We start from the raw sequence: 22,811 nt of genomic DNA on the forward strand, positions 1-22,811 counted from the left end.
TTAGGAATTTAAAAGACAAGCCCTAGCTTAATGGGGATCCTCTGAGGGTCCCTGATCCTTAGGCTTCGTTGGCCTGGCCCAGGCCTCCAGTGGGGGAGGTGAAAGGGCACGAGGGTTTGTTTCCTGCAGGAGGCTGGATGAACACTTGGCAGAAAGGCCTGCAGCAGGAATTCTGGTGTCCATGCGGTAAGGCCCCCCATACGAACCTTCAAGTTGGGAACTTGCAAAGATGCAGACATGTGAATGCAAGTTAGTAAATCATGAAAATTAGTCCATGTGTCTGACTGCATTGTCATTGTCACCTAGGTGCATCTTTTACAAGCGGTTGTCTTCTGTGCACCTTACTGTGCAGCACCGTATAGAGAACAGTAGTGCGGTGCCTTTTATCTCAAGCTTGGGATGTCCAGAAGCAAGCATAGAAGCTGCGGCAATGTAGCCGTACTGTAGTTTTCAAGGTATTGTAAGATTAAAAAAAAAAAAAAAACTGTTCTTTATTTTTTGTGTTTGTTTATATGTCTTATTTGTGTGAAAAGTTCTATAAGCCTGCTACAGTGCAGTCTTAGATAGCAGACTGTGTTATCTGGGTGCCTAAGCTAACTTAGTTGGACTTTCGACTTACAAATAATGCTTTTTTTTTCCCCCTTTTATTTTAATTTGAAATGTGTGTTTTTATTTATTTTTAAAAATTAATTTAAATTAATTAATTTATTTTAATTAGAGGCTAATTACTTTACAAATGTGCTCTTAAAATGGAACTTGTTCGTATGTAGGGAACTTGCTGTACAGTAGGGCAGCCTCGTCTTCTGGGTCCCTTGAGCCTCTGTGCTTGGGCTAAAGACTTTTCTCAACGCTGCCGGGATTTTCACAGGTGCTCTCCTTAGAATTCTGCAGGCTGACCATGTGATCCCACTTCCAGGACGATGTTCTGTGGAATCGTCTGGACTTAGGGGTATAAGCGCTGGTGGGGTGAGTGTGGGCACTTACAGAGGGCTGACCAGGCTCTCCTGACTGCCCCGAGTAGTGACAACTTTACCCCCACAGCCACCTTGAAAGCCAGCTGCCCACATTCTTCCTGTTCTGTTGATGATGGAACCAAGGCCCAGGGTGGCTAAGTAACTTGCTCACAGATGCACAGTTAATGAGTGGACGAGTTGGGCTTTCAAGGTATCTAGTCTGCGTCCAGGGCCCCGGAGGCAGGGCTTGCTCCATTGCCTCTCCTTGATCCTCACTGCCTAACTCTTTTATAGCAACATTATGGAAACATCCCGAGTGTCCAACACTGGCGAGTAGCTAAAGGACATCCATAGAATGGGATATCACATACTTGATTGATCCTTACAGAGAGTTCTTTTTAAAAAAATAATTTATTTATTGTTAACTGGAAGATAATTGCTGTACAATGTTGTGTTGGTTTCTGTCACACATCAGCATGAACCAGCCATAGGTATACACGTGTCCCCTCCCTCTGGAACCCCCCTCTTACCTTCCACCTCATCCCACCTGTCTAGGTCATACAGGGAATTCTTACCAGCACGTTGAAACGTTTTGATGAGGTGCAACCATGGAACACGTGAGAAATGGCACTGTCGACAGTGTTCCAGGGCCTGAACCCCCTCTCAGCCTCTGTACCCTCTCCTGGATAGTCATAATGGCTCATTGGTTCACACGTCCATCCAACAGGCCTTACCCTAGTCCATCATGTGCCTGGTGCTGGGCATGTGATGATGACGAACTCAACCATGGACTCTGCTCTCCTGCTGCTCATTTATGTCCAGCTTCTTTTTAAACTAATTTGTATTGGAGTATAGTCGCTTACCAGTGTTGTGTTCGTCTCTTCTGTACAGCAAAGTGAATCAGCTACACATGTGCATATATCCCCTTCCCATTTAGGTCACCACAAAGCACTGAATAGAGTTCCCTGTGCCATACAACAGGTTCTCAGTTCACTGATTTTTTCATAGATAAGCCCATGTGTCTTCCACCTCCTGTACTGGCGGGTGGGTTCTTTATCACTAACACCACCTGGGAAGCCGGTTTTATGCATAGTAGTGTATATAGGGGGCTTCCCTGGTGGCTCAGTGGTAAAGAATCCATCTGCAATGCAGGAGACCCAGGTTCAATCCCTGGGTCAGGAAGATCCCCTGGAGGAGGAAATGGCAACCTGCTCCAGAATTCTTGTTTAGAGAATCCCCTGGACAGAGGAGCCCGGCGGGCTACAGTCCATGGGGTCGCAGAGTCAGATACAACTGAAGCAACTGAACATACGCGCACACAGCGTATACGTGTCGATCCAAATCTTTCAGTTTATCCCGACCCACTTTCTCCCCTTGGAGTCCATACGTTTGTTCTCTCTATTGTATATTAACACGTATGTGTGGAATCTGGGAAAATGGTACAGGTGACCCTATTTGCAAAGCAGAAATATCGTCCGGCTTCTGACTGCAAGGTCTGCTTGGGCTTTCTCCCTCCATGTGACCCGGACGTATTTTCCTGGGACTCTGATTGACCCCCAGCCCTCAGATGCAGCCCCCCTCTGCACCTGTTGCCTCATTTCTAAAATGGACCAAGGACCCACAGAACTGCACTTCAGAGCTTAGGCTCTTCACAGTCGTCAGCAGCCACACCTCACGCCATTACCATCTTCTAGAAAAGGTCAAGCTCCTGACAGCTGCAGGGAGTGCCCTCCTCCCTGAATGTTCAAACATCCAGCCCCCATATACAGTCAGGATGGAAGGGAGGAAGCAGGGTCCCTGGATTCCAAAGAAAAAGCTTCAGGATAGCTCTCTGATTGCCAGCCATGTGTCCTTAACCTGATGAGCTTTGTTCTCTCCATTGATGGGGCCAGTCCCACCCACCAGGGGAGATAGACCCCCCTGGCATCAGGCAGGCTGTGGCAGGTTCAAGGCCTGGAGTGGCACCTGCCTGGCAGCACCCACGTCTGTCCCTCTCCAGCTTTTGGGGATCAGATCAGACTTTTTACAGATCAGATCCCTGATTTGTAAGAAATGGGATGGTCACAGTACCCACCTACAAGGGGTTGTGAGAATTAAATGAGACGATGATGCAGAAAGCTGGGCTCAGTGCCTGGCCATAGGCAATGCTGGATAAGTTACAGCCCTGTTATAAATGTTATTACTTATAGCTGTGCTGGTGGGATGTGGGTGAGCTGTGAGGGTAGCAGGGGAAGGTGTCTGGTTATAGCACAGACCCCCGGGGTAGCTGCTGCTGTCAGGCCCAGAGGCCTTAACAACACTAATGCCACAGGAGGGCATCCACCCAAAGCACGGACGTTTGTTGTTGTTCTTGTTGTTATTGTTCAGTCGCTCAGTTGTGTCTGACTCTTTGTGACCCCATAGACTGCAACATGCCAGGCTTCCTTGTCCTTCACCATCTCCCGGAGCTTGTCTGTCAAGCTGGTGATGCCATCCAACCATCTCATCCTCTGCCGTCCCCTTCTCTTCCTGCCTTCAATCTTTCCAATGAATCTGCTCTTCACATCAGGTGGCCAAAGTATTGGAGTTTCAGCATCAGTCCTTCCAATGAATGTTCAGGGTTGATTTCCTTTAGGATGGACTGGTTGGATCTCCTAGCAGTCCAAGGGACTCAAGAGTCTTCTCCAACACCACAGTTCAAAAGCATCAATTCTTGAACATTCAGCCCTCTTTATAGTCCAACTCTCACATCCATACATGACTCCTGGAAAAAAACATAGCTTTGTCAGCAAAATAACGTCCTTTTAGACGCCAAGCCCACAGACTGAGTTATTCTCCAAAAACAATTTCTATTCTATGCAGACCCGCCCGGCTGATAAGCATTTGGGTGTTCCCCAATAACCTTTGTTCCAGAAGGGCATTGAGTTATGCCTTTCCTTCTGTCTCTGACCATTTCCCTTATGGTCTAGGGACCAAGTCCAAATTCCACCAGAGGACAGACAAGGCCACCATGACCTGGTGTTTTGCCAACATCCTCAGCCTTATCAATACCCTCTGGCCTTGTAGTTCTTATTATGATTACAAGATGCACCTCAGCAATGGCCATCAGGGAACTTAGGGAAAACAAAAACCAACAAGGTTTTTGGCTGATGAGTTCTGGAGGTAAATGGCATGCCCAGGGCCACACAGGGAGGTGGGGGCATGCACAGACCGGGGGTTCTGCCTTTACTGGGGCCAGGGTTGGTGGTGAGGGGTGGGGGCTAGTGTTTTGCAAGGTCACTCCTCATTGGCAAATCTGAAACAAAAGAGAGGGAATTAAAGCAAGCGTAGGTTGGGAAAGCAAGGGCACTCAGAAAGGTCAGTTATCTAGATCACCCAGACTTTCTAGAAAGAGGAACTTCATGGGTGGGGCCACGTGACTCTAGTTGTGTATCTGTGGCAGTGTGTTTACGACATAGATGTCTAAACAATTAAAAGCGTAATGTCAGTCACTTACATTGCTATCAAAAGAGCTAATTGTCAGGCATTGACAACTACCCGGATAAAATAAAGAACCCGCCTGCCAATGCGGAAGATGCAGGAGATGCAGGTTCAGTCCCTAGGTCGGGAGAGTCCCCTGGAGAATGGAATGGCAACCCACTCCAGTATTCGTGCCTGGAAAATCCCAAAGACGGAAGAGACTGGAGGGCTACAGTCTGTGGGGTCGTAAAGAGTGGGACACGACTGGGCGACTAAACACAGTACACAGTACCACGGCTATAGATACAGATAGAGATACAGATGCTTCCTATGTTCTCATTACCCTAAATAGCATTCATACTAAATGAAGTAGCTTTGTTGTCTCCAGGACTTGGAATATGTGATGTTTATCTGCTCTGCCCTCCACCTAGAATGCCCTTTTTTTATCTTCCTGCTTCAATCATCTTCCCTTCAAAACTCAATTCAAGCACCACTTCTGGGAATCTCTCCTCCCTGCGTCCTGTACATTCCCCCAAACATCCCGTGTGTGTGTGGACCCGTGTGTGTGTGGACCAGTGTGTGTGTGTGTGTGTGTGTGTGTCTGACTTTCACCCTGCTGACTCCACTCCTTATGGTGCCTGGCCTGTGTGTGCGTCTGTTTTCCCTGTTGGCCCAGGAGCTCAATGAGGAACAGGAATGTGTGATTCATCCTTCGCGGGGACTTCTTGCGAAGTCAGCTGGGCCAAATGCAGCTCTGCATCTCCAGGGCCAAGCATGAGCAGCTGAAAGCGGGCATGGTTTGTCCACTTGTCTCAGCCACACAGAGTCAGCCCTGGCTGTTGGTTTGATCAACATGATGTCCAGCTCACTGACCTCTCTGCTGAGCTGGACACAGGCCTGCTCCCCCCTGGGGATCATTTCTTTCTCCTTGGACACCCTCTGGGGCTCACTCAGCCTGCCACACTTGCTCCACCTCCTGCTTTTGGAGAACTGGAGATGGGGGAATCCCACGTCTAGAGGCTCTGGCTGTTTAATGTTGGGACTGTCCACCATCTCTGTTGTTCACAGCCTGCCTGCCTTCAGAACACCTGCTATTTATAGATGTACATGCTCAGCCTAAATTAAGCAAGCACGCCTTGCCAGGATACCACAGCACACCACAGCCCTTTCAGATTTAGATCATGAGAAAGAGGAAGAAGGACATGGGAGGGACCCAGAGCCAGCCTGTCTGAAATGCACTTGGCCAAAATATCCCATGCACTGTGCAGGGAAGAGGCACACCGCCTTGTGGCTCAATGGCCTTCTCACAAACACTTTGTCACAGGCACTAAAAATATCCCCAGTGCCAGGGGATTGGCTGTCAGAAAAGGACAAGGACTGAAGGGAAGGTCTCTGGGACAGGGAGGTGGGTAGATGTTTGGAATTGGTTCCCTGTACTTTGAAATCTCAGCAGGTAGACAGTCACTTAACTGAAACCTCCTTGAGGGCAGGGGCCATCTCCTTCCCCGTTGAGCCCCCAGTATCCAGGTCAAGGAGGGGTTACTCGATGAGTGTTTCTGGAGTTGTCCTGGACGGCTGTCACCCTGTACAGCTGTGTAATGACCCGCCAGGTGGCAGTACCACTGACTCAGTCATCTCCATGGCAGCATATTTCTGTATGAAGTATGTTAGTGTATGTCGCCATCACCATCATCACTGTAGACAACGCTGCACGGAACATCTAGTGGCTTTAGCATTTTATTTCTTTTGGACTGTGTCCTTGGGCTAAGTTCCCAGGACAGAGATCCTGAGAATGTTTGCTCCTGTCACGTATTATCAGTTGTGACTTTGTCGTGGAAGAAAGGGAGGAAGATAGACCAGGGGACGGGAGCTGGAAAACAATTCCCACTGAACTGGGAGCGGGACCCATGCAAAGGCTGGCGGCGGCAACAGTTAAGAGCTTGTGAGGGCGAGTGGGCCTGCTGCTCTCAACCGGGTCCAGTGTCCCTCCCCCCATGCACACGCACAAATAGACACTGTCACACACTCCTCGGAGAAGGCAATGGCACCCCACTCTAGTACTCTTGCCTGGAAAATCCCATGGACGGAGGAGCCTGGTGGGCCGCAGTCCATGGGGTAGCTAAGAGTCAGACACGACTGAGCGACTTCACTTTCACTTTTCACTTTCATGCATTGGAGAAGGAAATGGCAACCCACTCCAGTGTTCTTTCCTGGAGAATCCCAGGGATGGGGGAGCCTGGTGGGCTGCCGTCTATGGGGTCGCACAGAGTCGGACACGACTGAAGCGACTTAGCAGCAGTAGCAGCACACACTCCTACACATAGGAAGAGGCATGTTGCTGTCACAGCAGCTGGAGGGGAGGGTCTTCTGATGTTCTATAAGTAGGGCCCCGGGATTCTGTGCATCCTGCTACATGGCCAGTCCTGAGCTGGGCAGGAAATGCCAAGATATGCTCTTCAAAAACCCCGAGGGGCAGTTGGTAGCATAGCAGCTGTTCTTAAAGCGTTGGTTTTGAAGGCCTCTTTACAGGGTCTTAAATGTTACTGATGGTCTCAAATAGCTTTTGTGTCTTCTGTCTTTTAAGGAGACATTCTTTACATATTTATCGCTTTATTTAAAATTGGCAATAATAGGTCTATCGCCTGATAATATAAGTGTAATGAAAAACAGCTGCTTTCCCAAATGAAACAAATTTAGTGAGAAAAGTAGCATCGTCTTACTAATCTCCATGTCTGGCTCAGAGAAAAGCAGCTGGGCTCTCAGTCTGCTGTCGCCTCGGTCCGTGCTAGAATCCCACGCTGCCTGTCTCTGGGGAACAGAGGCAACAGTCAGTTCCTGAGAGAGTGAGAATGAAAAAGCGAGTGGTGTCTTGCCGTGAAAATGGCTTTGCCCTCATGGACACCCTGGAAGGGGCTCATTGACACCCTGGCGGCCCTGGGACATGATTGACGGAGCACAAGTACGTGGTTAAGAGCTTGGCTTTTCAAGCAGACTGCTGAGAGGGGAGGGGAGGCCACCTCCCAGGGTCGCCTGCATCCAGCTGGGCAACCTTAGGCAGGATAGGTAACTCCTGTGCCTTGCTTCCAGCCTCTATCAAATGGTATAGTAGGACCTACTTCTCAGGATCATTATGAGAATTAAATGATCGAATATGTATAACAGTCAAAGAACAGAGCTAGGTACTTATTAAATGCATGTATCCACATATACAGGTGTGCATACACGCTATATGTATATGCATATGTGTATACATATCATACTTTATATGAACACTATATGCGTCTAAATGTATTTGTATACATGTCATACCAGGTGCATGTATGTATACATATCATACAACATGCATATACTATGTATGTGTATACATGTATATACTGAACAAAAAACAATTTTAAGTCACCACAGCAAGAATCGCCCATTTCACTTCAATTCTAAGAATTTGAATCTTAAACAGAGCCATTTTATTCGAGTGTAGTGGCTTTATAAGGTTGTGTTGGTTTCTGCTGTCCAGCAAGGTGAATCAGCTATATGAGTACATACATCCTTCCCCTTTTGGTCCCCATAGACCACTGAGGAGAGTTCCCTGAGCTGTACAACAGGCTCTCATTAGTTACCTTCTTTGTACATAGCAGCGTATATCTCTCTCCCCATCTCCCAATTCATCCCCCAGCCCAGCACCCCATCCTAAGGCAGCATTTCTGACCCCGCACCCGGGTAGGGGCACTGCAGGGACCGTCGCACTGTGCTCAGGGTCTGTCTCGTGGAGCATGGCCAGACGCTAGCTCAGCTGTGGGGCCACGTGTCTGTCCCCCTCGTGCTCTCTGGAGCCCCGATCAAGGGCTTGGTGACAACTCCAGACCGTCCTTCTCATTTTCTCTTCCTCCCTTTGCTGGTGAAGTGACTGTCTTCATTTAGCCGCCTGACTGAGAACAGCTGGCCGCTGGGGCAGATATCAAAGTGGGGGTCCCAGGTGCCTGGCCCCAGAGAGTCCCCAGAAACCCCAGGCAGCTCCTGGGGGCTCACAGGCTGCTCTATCAGCAGCACGGCTCACAGGGGGGAGTGTTTTCCTGAAATGCTTTTTGTCTAGAAGCTCTCAGTGTGAGCTTTGCCAAGGCATATGCATTCCCTTAGCCTTTGAAAATACACATCGGTTCAAAGAGGGAAAAAAATATAGGTCAGCATGAATTATCCAGCCACAGCTTTCAAGCACAGGAAGAAGGTATTTGGGCGGAGGGTCTTTTAATAAAGTGCTGGTTGCTGCTTTTGCTCTTGCTTTTTTCATTAATTCTACTAACAAATATTGACTGGATGCCTCCTTGTACCAGGCAGGGTTCAGAAAGCCAGGGCTGCTTCAGTCAATCCCTTGGGAAATGTAATAATATATGACTTCTGATAAAAGACAAAGGTAAAGGATCCAAAGATTTGTAGGAAGATGGGAAGTGCTGTGAGAGAGAGAAGCAAGGGGAGGCGAGGGCTTGAGGGGACCGCCGGTAGAGGTGACGGGGCGGCCGTACGGAGAGCAGACAGGTCAGCAGAGACCTGGAGGCCCTGAGGATCTGAGCCAGCTGGGCACCGGGGGCCACCGTGGCCATGCCCTAGGTCAGGAGGAGTGTGACTGGTGGTCCGACCAGCAGTGGACTCAAGGGGCCCTGCAGAGTGAGTGCGCGGCCGGATGACCAGGGAGGAAGGGGAGGGCAGATTATAGGGGTCTCACCTTGGACTTTGGGTGACACTTCTCTCCAGGGGTGACCCTTGTCTTGATGGACTTCAATGACTTCCTGAGGTTAATTCCCTCCTCCTGTAATTAGCCAGCCTCCCCTCCTCTGGGAAACCAGCCCTGAGCCCTTGACTGGGCTTGGAGCCCCTCCTCTGGACATCCGAGGTCGTCCACGTTGGCCCCTAGCCTTGCATCCTCCAGCTCAGATGGAAATTAATCCGCCTACCAGATTAAGGCCCATTAGCTGGGTGTTTCAGTTTTCTGTCCACCAAGTGGGCGGCAGCTGGTCCTGGGTTTCATGACCTCCTACCCTTTTTCAGGAGCACCACCCCCAACCTCTAAGCCCCTAGGGACTTTCTCAGATTTCATCTGTCCTCTAGGACCCTTTTCATCCTGTCCCCAAATGGACCTTGACCTCTCCCCTTCCTCAGAACCCACTCAGATGCTCTTGTGCCCCTCCCAGGCACTCAGCACGTTCTGCCTGGCATTTGCCTGTCACATTCCCCCCCAAGATGCTAAATTCCATGAGGCAGGGAATGGCAGCCTGAACTCTGTGTGTGTCATCTTCACTGTGGCTGGAGACAGCTGGAGAGGTGGGCCCACCACTGCAAGGTTTGCCCCCAGAGCCTTTAACGCCTGACTGTGCGGTGCTTCTGTGCCCCTCGCGTGCACCCATCTCCCAGCTCAGTATTTGCAGCACCCATGCGTCCTTGCCTGGCCAACCCTCTGCCTGGAGTGCCCTTCCCCTATTTCTTTTATTTATTTTTTTAATATTTATTTACTTACTTATTAATATTTGGCTGTGCTGCACCCTAGTTGCAGGCTCTTTAGTTGCAGCGTGCAAACACCTAATTGAGGCATGTGAGATCCAGTTCCCCGACCAAGGATCGAACTCAGGACCCCTGCACTAGGAGCCCAGAGTCTTAGCCACTGGACCACCAGGGAAGTCCTTTCTCCTATTTCTTCACCCAGCAGGTCCCTTACGAGCCCTTACTAACTCAACAGAACGGCCACCTCCTGGGGAAACGGTCCTCAGTCCTCAATGCTCACTCCCCTTTAGCGCCGGCCCTTCCCCTCTTGGTGGCTGTTTTCACCTCCCATGGAGGAGAGGAAGCTTTGATGTGTCAGAAGGATTCATGCAGCCCTGCCCTTGGAGCCCTTGGAGGTCTGGAGCAGGGGCAGAGAGTTCTTTCTGTAAATGGCCGGAGATAGTAAACATTTTCGTTTTTGTGGACTAGATCGTCTGTGTTGTGACTTCTCAGATATGCCATGGCCACGCAGAAGTGGCCACAGGCAGTACAGAGATGAACAGGCATAGTTGTGTTCCAGTAAAACGTCATTTACCAAAACAGGCGGCCGGCCAGATTGGGCCCACGGGTGGCCATTCACGGAATCCTGGCCTTAACTCAGTCTTGGCTGCAGAGGGAAACAGCTTGACCGGCACACGCGCATCCTGTTTGCTGTTGCCATGGGCCCCCCGTCGCTGGGCAGGAGCTCTTCCTGAGCACAGTGTTTGCACCCAGCGTTGCACCCTCCGTGACTGGCATGTGCCTGACACAGGGCCAGCTGCCAGGACACAGGACGGGTCAGCAAGCGAGGCAATGACATTCCTGCAGGTCCTGAGCCTAGCAAGCCAGGCTGGACCCTGCCCCTTCCTTCCCAGCACCAAATGCTGGGGAGGGGCCGGTCAAGGGCTCTGGGACCCCTGGGCGAGTCACTAAATCCCCTCCTCCAGGTACATCTTTGCTGCACTGGTTTTAAGCGGGTGCAGATCATTCCATCCCCTCGAGGTGGCCCTGGGAGGATTCAGCTCAGCCCTCCCGACCCCTGACAGCCTAGGAATGCCTCCCCACTGGCCGCAGCCCACAGACTTCTGAGACACCCAGCCTTAACCGCAGAGCTGTGATGGGGGCTGGGGGCACCTGGAACTTCCTGTCTGCTGTTAGTCCCTGAAAGGAGGCATTGAGGTGTGAGACCCCCCAGGAGGTAAGCGGATCGCGTCCTGCATTAGAATGTTCTGGGGTCTGAGTGGCTTGAGTCCCGACATATACTTAGGCAGGAGCACACACAACACCTTGTATGTTCCAAGTTCGATTCACACACTGTTTACTATTCACACACATTATTGTCATAACTGCCTGTGCTGTGGATATTATTTTCCTGACGTTACACAAGGCCTTCTGCATCATAGAGGTTGAACCACACAGGAGCAGAGCTCAAATTTGCACCCAGTGTTCTGACACCGAGCTCTGGCTCATAACCCCCAGGGCAAACTGAAATGCAAGAGAAAGCATACAGAGCTGGAGGGAAGCAGAGTGGATTGAATTCACCCTCCACCCCAGCCCCCTTTCTCGAGCTGGAACATGGTTGCACAGAAAACTGAAGTAACTTGGCCGAGATGACACAGCATTGGTGACAGAGGCAATATTTGAATCTGAGGTTTGATTTCCAGTCCAGTACTTTATCCACCAAACCCAAACCTCTCCTTTGGCTTGGAACTTGTAGAAAAATACAACCCAGACTACTACCAACTCTCATCTTAGCCTTTATTAAGAAGCAACCCCTTCTCTAGGCAGTGGCAATATGGCTGTGCACCTTAGTTAACATGGATGGGTATCTGGGCCTGGATCCAGCCAGATCTGGGCTCAAGAATCAGTATCTGATTGTTGTTGTTCAGTTACTTAGTCATGTCCGACTCTTTGTGACCCTGCATGGACTGCAGCAAGCCAGGCTCCTGTCCTTCACTATCTCCCGGAGCTTGCTCAAACTCATGTCCATCAAGTTAGTGATGCCATCCAACCATCTCATTCTCTATCATCCCCTTCTCCTCCTGCCTTCAACCGTTTCCAGCATCAGGGTCTTTTCTAATGAGTTGGCTCTTCGAATAAAGTGGCCAAAGTATTGGAGCTTCAGCTTCAGCATCGGTCCTTCCAATGAATATTCAGGGTTGATTTCCTTTAGGATGGACTGGTTGGATCTCCTTGCAGTCCAAGGGACTCTCAAGAGTCTTCTTCAACACCACAGTTCAAAAGCATCAATTCTTCTCCACTCAGCCTTCTTTATGGTCCAACTTTGACATCCACACATGACTACTGGAAAAACTATAGCTTTGACTAGATGGACCTTTGTGGGGAAAGTAATATCTCTGCTTTATAATATGCTGTCTAGGTTTGTCTTAACTTTTCTTCCTAGGAGCAAGCGTCTTTTAATTTCATGGCTGCAGTCACCATCTGCGGTGATTTTGGAGCCCAAGAAAATAAAGTCTGTCAGTGTTTCCACTGTTTCCCCATCTATTTGCCATAAAGTGATAGGACTGGGTGACATATCTTAGTTTTCTGAATATTGAGCTTTAAGCCAGCTTTTTCGCTCTTGCCTTTCACCTTCATCAAGAGGCTCTTTAGCTCCTCTTCACTTTCTGCCGTAAGGGTGGTGTCACCTGCATATCCGAGGTTATTGATACTGCTCCTGTACTCTGATAGGCTGGAGCACGTCTCTGACTCTCTGGTTTCTCATCTGGCAACTGGTGCTACAAGGCTCCAGGTGGCTGAGTTGTTCTGAGAACTAAGTGCAATGACGTGTATGAATATCATGCCGTCCCGGAGTCCTTGGTCCTCAGCAGGTGTGCCCTCTGGTCCCCCGTCCTCATCTGCTCCCTGCTCTTCCCTCCCTCATCACCTCTGCACCAGGGAGCTGCGAGCACCCCTCCCACTTTGCTCTGCTGCAGAACCTCTCCCATGATTCCTCCCGGAATCTGACCTCGGCTTGGGCAGTACTGCAAACCCAGGAAACCACGCTGAGCTATTTCCACCCCAGGGGCTGTGACAGCTCCCTTTTTTGTTCCTGCCCTTTAATTGCAGGGTTTTACAGTGGTTTCTCTGTTGCCTGCAAGTCCCAGGATTCGCCCTGTTTCTCTTTGACAAGTAATTGTATCTCAGGAACCCACAGCAATTAGGCCCCCAGCCCCTGGGTGGAAGCCCTCTTTGTGTGGAGACAGATGTCTGGATGGAAAGGAAGACGTTAGCTTGTTGAAGCGAACTCTGTGATTAGACCAAGCCTTTCATAAAGCCTCTGCATGGATTTGCTGGCTCCGGATGCCTGGTGAGCCTTCAAGTCATCATCCACTCTTTCCAGCTTCCTTCCCCTTGATCTTGGACGATCTGCGGGAGCCCAGACCCTGGGTGCTTGCTAGGCAATGAGTGATGAAGAGGGAACAGGAGGGTGAGGGTCTCTGGTGCCCAGGGCTGGGAAGTTGTTGTGTCTGCAAAGGTGGTAGAATCTTCAGCTTAGGGACTTGTCAGAAAGCATGTTGCTCACAGCTCTGACCTGCCTTCCAAGCAAGGTAAGGCTACCTTTGGAAGGACTAAAGGAAGCTGGGGGGTCAACTTGCCTGCGGAACGGTGATGTCAGCTGGAGGCGGCAGTGCTGTCTGGTGGTTAAAGCGCTGTCCTGGGCATACTGCTGGGTTGTGTCCTGCTTCTACCACTTTCCGGCCAGGCGTTCCATCCTTGCAGGGCCCCCTTTGAGGTAGGTGCTAGTTTTAGCATCACCACCCCTTCTTTACACAGAGAGGGAAAAAGGCACAGAGAGGTTGAGAGACTTTCCCGGGGGTGCCCAGCAAAGATTTGGCAGCACCAGATTCAGACTTGGGGAAGTTGGCCCAGGAGTTCATTTGCTTAACCGCTAGGCTTCCCTGCCTCTCAGCATGAAGGGAGCAACAGCCGTGCACCTGCTTGGTTGTCACCATGTGCTGGGTGCAAAGGCACGCCCGGGGCACATGAAGGACAGCGCAAACCCCCAGGAAGCGCTGCACTACACCCTCCCCAGGAAGCTGGGCGGCTCTCTTCGGTTCTGGTCCAAAGGCTGGAGGCCCCTAGAGGGGGTATGACTGAGCAGGGTGGGGGTGGGGCCCCGGCCCATCTGTTTGGAGTTAGACGGGAACGGAGCACAGTTGGCCAGAAGGCAGCCACACTGAGCCAAGAAACAGTTTGGAAACACTCTGCTCATGTCTCAGAGTTTACTCTCCTCTTGTGATTCTGTCCCGGTCTCTTTACTGCAGCGCTCCCAGACAAGAATGCTGGAGTGAGTGGCCATTTCCTTCTCCAAGGGATCTTCCCACACCCAGGGACTGAACCTGTGTCTCCTGCATTGCAGGCGGATTCTTTACAAGATGAGCCAACAGGACTGGGGACAGATCCAGGCATGCTCTTTCCTTGGCCTGGGGTGGGGGTCTTAGAAGGGCAGGAGGCAGTGTACTGGCGAACACCATGAGGCTAGAGAGTGACCTTACTCCAGGGAGGATGAAAGTGACAACAAGAGCAACAGCATTGATCATGTGCTTACAATGTACCAGCGGCTTAGCAGTTAAGCCCTAGGGTCAGCATCAGATTTGCCTCCAGCTTACAGATGGAACCTGGTCTCCCTGGGGTTAACTAGCACAACCTCCACAGCTGCTGAGTGACTCTGCTGGGAGTGGAACCCAGGCTCCTGGATGCCAGCGCTGGGCTCCTGGGCCAGCTATGGCGTGGGGTGAAGTCCTCCAGGGGTCAGAGCAGAAGCCTGAATCCCAGGTCTTGTCTCTTACCAGCTGTGTGGCCTCAGGCAAGTAGATAGACCTCTCTGAGCCTCGGAACTTCTGCTGGGGCATACGATACATGACACTGTAATGTGTCCCCACAAGGACAGTGCAAGGAGCTTCACCCGTGTGGAGCCCTGATGAAGCTGTGAAAGATGAGGAAGGACTTTTCTGTGCTCCTGGGTGAAAGTGACGCTGTCCCGGGCTTTCAGTTGGGATTGGAGAGAGGTTCTGGGGGCTGGGTGGGCTCTCGGGAGCCTCAGAATCCAGGGATGGTGTGTCCAAGTCCTCCTTCCTGGAAGCCAGGTCCATCCTGGCTGGGCCTGCATTCTCGTAGACCTTTGCTGACACCGCATATCGCATGCTATCTTTCCTTCTCTTCTTTGGGTCTAAGCTGCTGGGAATGAAATCCCAAATCCTGGGAGATCTTCTCAGTAAATACAGCCTCGGGAGATCGCTAGGTCAGGGTCCCGGGGCCAAGCACTGGGTGGCTGGAGAAAGTTTTGAAGGTACCAGCCGTTTTTAGGGTTGGGGAGCATTGGTAGTTCTCATTCATGATCATAAAAGTAGCCATGATCAGTGAAGAGAATCCTGAAAAGAGAAGAAAATGTGGGGGGGGGGGGGTGGGAAATCCCACAGAACCACTCCTCCAGGAAAGTACCTATTTTAGCATTTCAGAGAATTCTCTCTCACTGTATACGTTTCAGTTCCTCTAGTGTTAAACCTGTCATCTGATTCTAATACTGCTTCCATTGTCTTTTAACAATTTAAGAGTATAGCAAATGTTTCCTCTTGCTTTAAATTCTTCATGAGCATTATTAAAGATGCAGAATTTTGCACAGTATAACAGATATTTGCACAGACTATGGTGCACTTAGTAATTTCCTTAAGGTGGAGCATGTTGGAGCTCTGTGGCATTTTACTGTTAAAAATAACATGATGATAGATAAAGAAGATGTGATATATATATACATATTATATGTGGTGTATACACACACACAGTGGAATATTGCTCAGCCATAAAAAATGAAATATTGCCACCTAAAGTGGGCGGACTTAGAGGGTATTATGCTAAGTGAAATAAGTCAGACAGAAAGATAAATACTGTATGATTTCACCTAGGTGGAATCTAAAAACGTTAAACAGATGAACATAATGAAACAGAAGCAGAGAAATTAAAACAGAGAACAAACTAGCAGTTGCCAAGGAGAAAGAGGGAAGGGAGAAAAGAAATAGGTGAAGGAGATTAAGAGGTTCACACTTCCAGTTGCAAAGTAAATGTCACAGGTATGAAATATTCAGTGTGGGGAATATAGGCACTAACTATATAATATCTTTGTATTGTGACATATTAAAACTAGACTTATCATGGTGACCATTTTGAAATATAAAGAAAAATGCCTCCATGTTATGCATCAGAAACTAACATGGCACTGTAGGTCAATTACATTTCAAAAATTAAAAAAAAAAAATTGCACTTCAAACAAGAGATCAGATTTGTGGTTACCAGAGATGGGAAGGTAAGGGAGAGAGACTTGAATGAAAGAAAAAGGTAAAAACTTCCAGTTGTAAGATAAATTAGTCCTAGGGATGTAATGTGCAACATGATAAATATAACTAACACTCATTGTGTTCCTGGTCAGTCGTGTCTGACTCTGCAACCCTACAGGCTGTAGCCCACCAGGCTCCTCTGTCCATGGGAGTTCAGGAAAGCATCCTGGAGCAGGTTGCCAGTTCCTCCTCCAGGGCATCTTCCCGACCCAGGGATCAAACCCTCCTCTGAAGCTCCTGCATTGCAGGCAGATTCTTCACTGCTGAGCCAGTGGGGAAGCCTTAATTAACACTGCTGTGTATTATATGTAAGCATGCTAAGTCACTTCAGTCGTATCCGACTCTTTGTGACCCTTATAGACTGTAACCCACCAGGCTTCTCTGTCCATGGGATTTTCTCAGACAAAATATTGGAGTGGGTTGCCATGCCCTCCTCCAGGGAATCTTCCCGACCCAGGTATCGAACCCGCCTCTCATTATGTCTCCTGCCTTGGCAGGCGGGTTCTTTACCACTAGCACCACCTGGGAAGCCCATGTATTATATACTGATATAAAAAATGTTAAGAGGGTCAATCCTAAACGTTCTCATCACAAAGTTTTATTCTGTTATCTTTTAATTTTGTATCTATATGAGAAGATGGATATTCATTAAACTTATCATTTCCTGATGTATGTAAGTCAAACCATGATGTCGTACACCTTAAATTTATACAGTGCTTTTTGTCAGTTACATCTCAATGAGACTGAAAGAAAAAAAAAAAATAACATGATGGTAAGCCTCTCCGGGTACAAAACTCTGTCCACACGTCGAGTCGTTTCTGAGAGAAGATTCCTGGCCGGTGACCCCAGGGGCAGAAGCTGAGCGCTTGTTGAGGCTTTGGATGCTGCACGTGTAGGTCCTCTTGTTGGAGACTGGTGAGCAGAGCTGGCAGGAACCGTGCTTCTGCTGCGCGGGGCTCGAGCTGCTGCTGAAAGAATCTGAAACCACCTGTACCCGACTCAAAGGAAAGGCACCAGCTGGATGAGACTCAGCTTCTCTTTCTGATGAATGCGAAGCAGCTCTAGGCGTCCTGATGAGCTCACTTAAGTTTCACTTGAAGCGAGAAAGACTAGAACCCCCCGGAAGGCAGATGAGGCAGGACACTGAAGCTTTTGTGCTGCTGGCATAAGGGGCTGCCTCCAGCAAGATGGGATTCACTGTCGAATATCGCTTCCTTGGTGACTCAGATGGTAAAGAATCTGCCTGCAGTGTGCAGAAGACCCGAGTTCAATCCTTGGGTTGGGAAGATCCCCTGGAGAAGGGAATGGCAACCCAATCCCATATTCTTGCCTAAAGAATTCCATGGACAGAGGATCCTGGCGGGCTACCATCGATGAAGTTGCAAAGAGTCAGATACCCTGAGCAACTAACACTTTCATTCACAAAGCAGTGCAGCTGTGTGAGCACACACCCACTCCCTGCCTTCTCCGCCCATCCTCCGTAATTCCCTATGGATGGTCTCTGGACATCTGACCTGTTACTCATTTATTTCTCTGACGATTCTCTCTTTCACCTGGAACTTAAGCTCTCTTCACCCATTTTACTCCTTGCTGTAAGGCTTTCCAGGTGACTCAGTGGTAAAGAATCTGCCTGCCAATGCAGGATGTGGGTTCAAAGTGGGTTCAATCCCTGGATTGAGGTTCCCTGGAGAAGGAAATGGCTACCCACTCTAGTATTTTTGCCTGGGAAATCTCATGGACAGAGTAGCTTGGCTGCGTACAGTCAATGGGATAGACTTTGAAAATTCTTTGTCCGATTTGCAAAGAATTGAACTTGACTGAGCAACTGAACACCCACATTGCCCTACCTCCTGATCCATTACCTGCATACAAGTGTTCAGTAAATATGTATTGAATGAACAGGGGAAATTGGAAATTTCAGATCAAAGGTCCCTAAAACATGATTATTTATAGTAACAAGACTTGATCACATTGATTTATTGAGTTAAACGTGCCTAGCATGTAATCCTGGGCCCTTCTTGGGTTACCCTACGAGGTGGCTCTGTTTTCATCCCATGTATTTTCTGCCTCCTGCCCCGTTGGCATTACAACAGAAACACTTCTGCATGTTTTAAAAAATTCTTTGTGAATCAGAATTTTTCTTCCATGCATGAGAGCATTCCAGATAGACTCCCGAACACTTTGCATAGCTGGAAGCGGAACTGCTGGGGCATAGAGGATGCCTATGTGTAACTTTTGGCACAGCACCGCCAGGTCGTGTCTGAGGGCCCCTGCCGAGTCCGCCTTCCCATCCACCCACCAACACTTGGCATCACAGTGCCTGCTAATTTTTTGCCAGGCTAAGAGGTGTCAAGTGATGTCTCATTCTGCTTTTACTGGCATTTCCCTGATTGCTACCAAGGCCCCAGACCCCTGGGCCTGTCTTGCCCTCAGCCTGGCTCCTCTCCCACTCTGGGCTCACTCTCTCCTCTGTGTGTGTTTCTGGACTCAGGACAGACATCTGTCCCTTTGGCAGGCTCTGGGTCCCAGCCTCCCCTCTCTGCTCCCCAGCCACCCTTCCAGAATTGCAGGCTAAGGTTGTGTTTACAGACCCAGTTCTGGAGTCTCATATTGCTGTGTTCAAAGCCTGCTCCAACACCTATAAATTGTGTAACCTTGACCAAGGGCCTTAACCTCTCTGAGCTTCAGAGTCCTCACTTGCAAACAAGGAAGAGTTTTCTTGAGAATTTGCTGAGATGATTTATGCAGAGCATTTGGCGTATAGTATGGGCTGAGTTTGTGGTGGCTGTTGAGAATCAGAGCCCACGCCATCCTGTGTCCTGGAGAAGGAAATGGCAACCCATTCCAGTATTCTCCCCTGGAGAATCCCCATGGACAGAGGGGCCTGGTGGGCTACAGCGCATGGGGTCCCAAAGAGTCAGACACCACTGAGCACATCCTGCCTCCTCACTGTCTGTTTGCCAGACTGGCCTCCCCAGCCTGGGAGGACTTGCGGGCAGGGCCGCCTTTGCTGCCTTTTTTATATTTTCAGCTCCTGATGGGCAAATCATCAGGATTTGATGGAAGGTATTGTGTCAGCCGCTCTGGAGGAGATTGAAGCTTCAGATGGTGGGTTGGTCTAGAAGCTTTTATAAAGTCTCTTCTAACCCTGAAATTCTATGATCAGGAAATTACCCAGGAAACACTTCTCCTTGTGGGGTCCTTTCTAAGGTTTCTCAGCTGGGCTTTATTACACTGCAGGTAATTATAGGAGGCTGCAGTGGCAGCAGGGAGCTCCCTCTGGCCTGATGGCTGGTTGGTGTGTTCTGGAGGCGATCATCTTTCCACTGACCAGGGGATCGGAATCCTGGCAGAGGCAGGGCCTCCCTCTTCTGTAGCACAGGTGACAGCCTCAAGCTGGTGGCCCTCCACTGTCTACCCCAGGGGATGGCAAGGGAGCACTAATGAGGATAAAAAATATCAGGAAAGTCATCAAAAGCAGGAGCAAAGGGGACCTGCAGGACCTTTCATCCAGGAGTCCTAGTCCCCTCTGTTCACAGTGACCTTGTGGGTGGTACAAAAACAATAGGGATGAGTAAGCCCTGCGGCAAACTGGGAAACCAAGTTCTGACCAAAGGTCGTGGCTGCTGCTCACTGCAGGGGATTGTTGCTCTTGGGAATGGGAGCTCAGACTTCCATAATTTTCTCCTCCTTTGTTGAAAGAAGCTAGAGAGCCAGATTTTTATGATAAACTTTCTGGTTTTTTTAAGTTATAGCTAATTCAGAGTTTTGTCAATGGCTGTACGCCACAGGGGCCTTCCCTGGTGGCTCGGCGATAAAGAATCTGCCTACGGTGCAAAGACACTGGAGACTTGGGTTCAGTCCCTGGATTGGGAAGATCCTCTGTGGGAAGAACTGGGAACCCACTCCAGTATTCTTGCCTAGAAAATCCCATGGACAGAGCCTGACGGGCTGCAGTCCATGGTGTCACAAAAAAGCTGGACACAACTGAGCGACTGAGCGTGTTTACACACACGTATAGCACAGACAAAATACCTTTGTGAGGCAGAAGTTTCCACATCCTCTGATTTAGCACATTTGACAGATTGGGAAACAGGCTCAGAACCAAAGTTCCTGCGTAGATAAATCATGGTCCGACATCCCAGTGGGCTTTCCCAGTGCCTAAGTGGTAAAGAATCTGCCTGCAATACAGGAGACCTGGGTTCAGTCCCTGGGTCAGGAAGATCATCTGGAGAAGGGAATGGCAACCCACACCAGTGTTCTTCCCTGGAGAATCCCATGGACAGAGGAGCCTGGCGGGCTCACAAAGAGTCAGACATGCTGAGCGACATGACTGAGCCCATCCCAACGGGCTCCTAACTTCACCTTGTTCCGAGGCAGGACCTGAAGCCCAGAGAAGGAAAGGCACCAGCTCTAAGTCACATAGCTGGTAATGGCAGAGTCTGGGGGTAAGACCAGGGCTTCTAGGCCTCCTCCCTGGGACTGTTCAGCTACTGGGCTGTCGTAAACGACCCTGGAATGGTTTCTATAAAAGCTTGAAAAAGAATGCAGCAGACAGCAAATTCTGACCCATCACCAATCAGCAGGAAACAGCTGGTGTGCAGTGGGCAGGGTGGCCGGGGCACTTCTGCCCCCAGGGGAGCTTTTTGTGTACTTGCTGAACTAATGCTTTTAGCTCCGAGGGTGCAGAGACCAGCTCTGGCCTCATTCTGAAGGGTCCCTCCAGCCGAATGCCTGGGTAGTCTGATTGCCCTTGAACTGGTGTCTTTAGAGTCTGCCTGTGAAATCTCAGGCGGTCTAGGGGAATGTTTCCTTTCCTTTGTGGTCAGCCACATGGCTTTGAGAAGTGAACCTGAGCTTGGAGTTGATCATGATCGGTTCCAGTTCCCTATGTCGTGGCTGTGACCCTGGGCTGCCCGTGTTCATCACTGTTGCTCTGCTGCTGTCGCGGAGTTATTGCCAATATAATCAAGTGGATGGGTGTAAACTGACAAAGAAACAGCTGGAGAAATGTAAACTCTTTGCCCTTCTATTTCTTCTCACCAAAAGGTGACATCTGAGCTGGGGAAGGAAGGATGAGTAAGAGTCAGCCCAGTCAGCAAGTTCAAAGGCCCTGAGGCAGGTTGAACTTGGTGGGTTCAAGTGCAGTTGTGGAGTTAGCCAGAAGAGAACAGAGAGGGCAGGGGAGCACGTGTGAGGGCAAGGCAGACGGAGGTGGCTGGGGGCTCTAGGAGTGTGGTTCCTGGAGGGGGGCCAGCTGCCTGGGATTTCATGGGAGGTGCTGTCCCCCGAGAAAATAGTAAAGATCTCACCCCCGAGACAGGCCCTTCTCGCAAGGCCAAGACTGTGGGTGGGGCAACAAGAGGTCCAGGAAATGAAGACAGAGGGGTGAGGGGAGGAGGCTGGATCACCCCAGAAGACATCAAGGAAGGGAGGCTGAGTGATCCAGACGGTGAGGTGTGAGGAAGGTGGGCAGTGAGAGGGACTTGGATTTTGCCGACAGGATGGGCGGAGGCCAGTGAGGACGCTAGCAGTGTGGCCTCCCTTTTTATGAAATTGGCTGAGCCACAAGATGCCAGAGACAGCCCTGAGCCCTGGACTAGGAAGGCAGGGTCTCAGAGGGCAGACCCAAGTGATGTCTGGACCTGGAATGCAGGCTCTTGCACCCCCCACAACCTCATTCCTTCCAGCCTCGCACATGTGCTCAGAGGTCAGGGCCCCAGGAGGGCATCTCACTGCCCAAGGAACACAGACGTCTGACAAGTCTCCAGGGACCATTTGTGCTCATGTTGTAGGCAGGCGGCTTGGGTATTCACCACCCCATAGAGGGCACTTGGAGGAGGGGAGGGGGCCACCTGAAGGAGCCTGGGCATCTGTTAGAAGGGAGAAAGGGGACAAGCCGGGGCTCACTCCTCCTGGTCTCACCCACTGACTCCCCTCCCACAACGAGGAGGGCACGGCCACTCTGAGCACCACGCTCCCGGGAGATGCTGAGCCAGTGCGAAGACTCTGGTCCACTCTGGGAGAGTCTGCAAGTCCCAAATCGCAGTTGGTTTCCCTGGGTGTGTGCTTTGCGGGGCGGGAGGAACTAGAGGTCAGGGGTAGGTCAGATGTTGTCATCCTTGAGATTCTGATAGGTTTGAAATGATGTCACTTTGCTGTTTGAATCATTCTAATTAGTGAAAAGTGAAAGTGTTAGTTTCAAAGATCTCCTTATACCCTGTGCTGTGCCTAAGATACAAATTTTCTGTTAAAGAATTTTAATTGTTCATGTGAAAACCCAAACTGGTTTGGCAAAGGGTCCATTTGGTTCTCTGAATTTGAACAGGCTGAATGGTTTTGTTCTTTCCTCCCAGCTCACTTCTGACCCACTTCCGGTTTGGTTAGCCTCGGGACACATGGCAGAAATGAGGCTTGGGACCTGGACTGTCCCTGAGTTGATTCATAGCTGGCCTGTGACCTGGGAAAAGCCCTTCACCTTCTGCAGCTCAATGGGCTTTCCTAAGTATGGAAACGATGATAGAGCACCATCAAGGTCTGTAGAAAGAGGAGGGGAGAGAACTTAGGACTGTTTGTCACT

General features: G+C 49.9%; 1 protein-coding gene across 14 annotated transcripts in view; it reads left to right on the forward strand.

Annotated features, from left to right (window-relative positions):
- The window catches only part of ST3GAL1 (ST3 beta-galactoside alpha-2,3-sialyltransferase 1), a 92,709-nt gene that overhangs the window by 24,371 nt on the left and 45,527 nt on the right, over positions 1-22,811 (forward strand). For 5 of the 14 annotated variants that reach the window (XR_011258959.1, XR_011258962.1, XR_011258961.1 and 2 more), the window contains exon 3: positions 307-455. The exons of the other annotated variants lie outside the window; for them this stretch is intronic. The gene's annotated coding sequence lies outside the window, so the exon portion shown is untranslated. The remainder of the gene's footprint in view (positions 1-306; positions 456-22,811) is intronic. 14 annotated transcript variants of the gene reach the window in all.

This window comes from Ovis canadensis, chromosome 9 (genome assembly GCF_042477335.2).
Source record: "Ovis canadensis isolate MfBH-ARS-UI-01 breed Bighorn chromosome 9, ARS-UI_OviCan_v2, whole genome shotgun sequence".
Taxonomy (NCBI): Eukaryota; Metazoa; Chordata; class Mammalia; order Artiodactyla; family Bovidae; genus Ovis; species Ovis canadensis.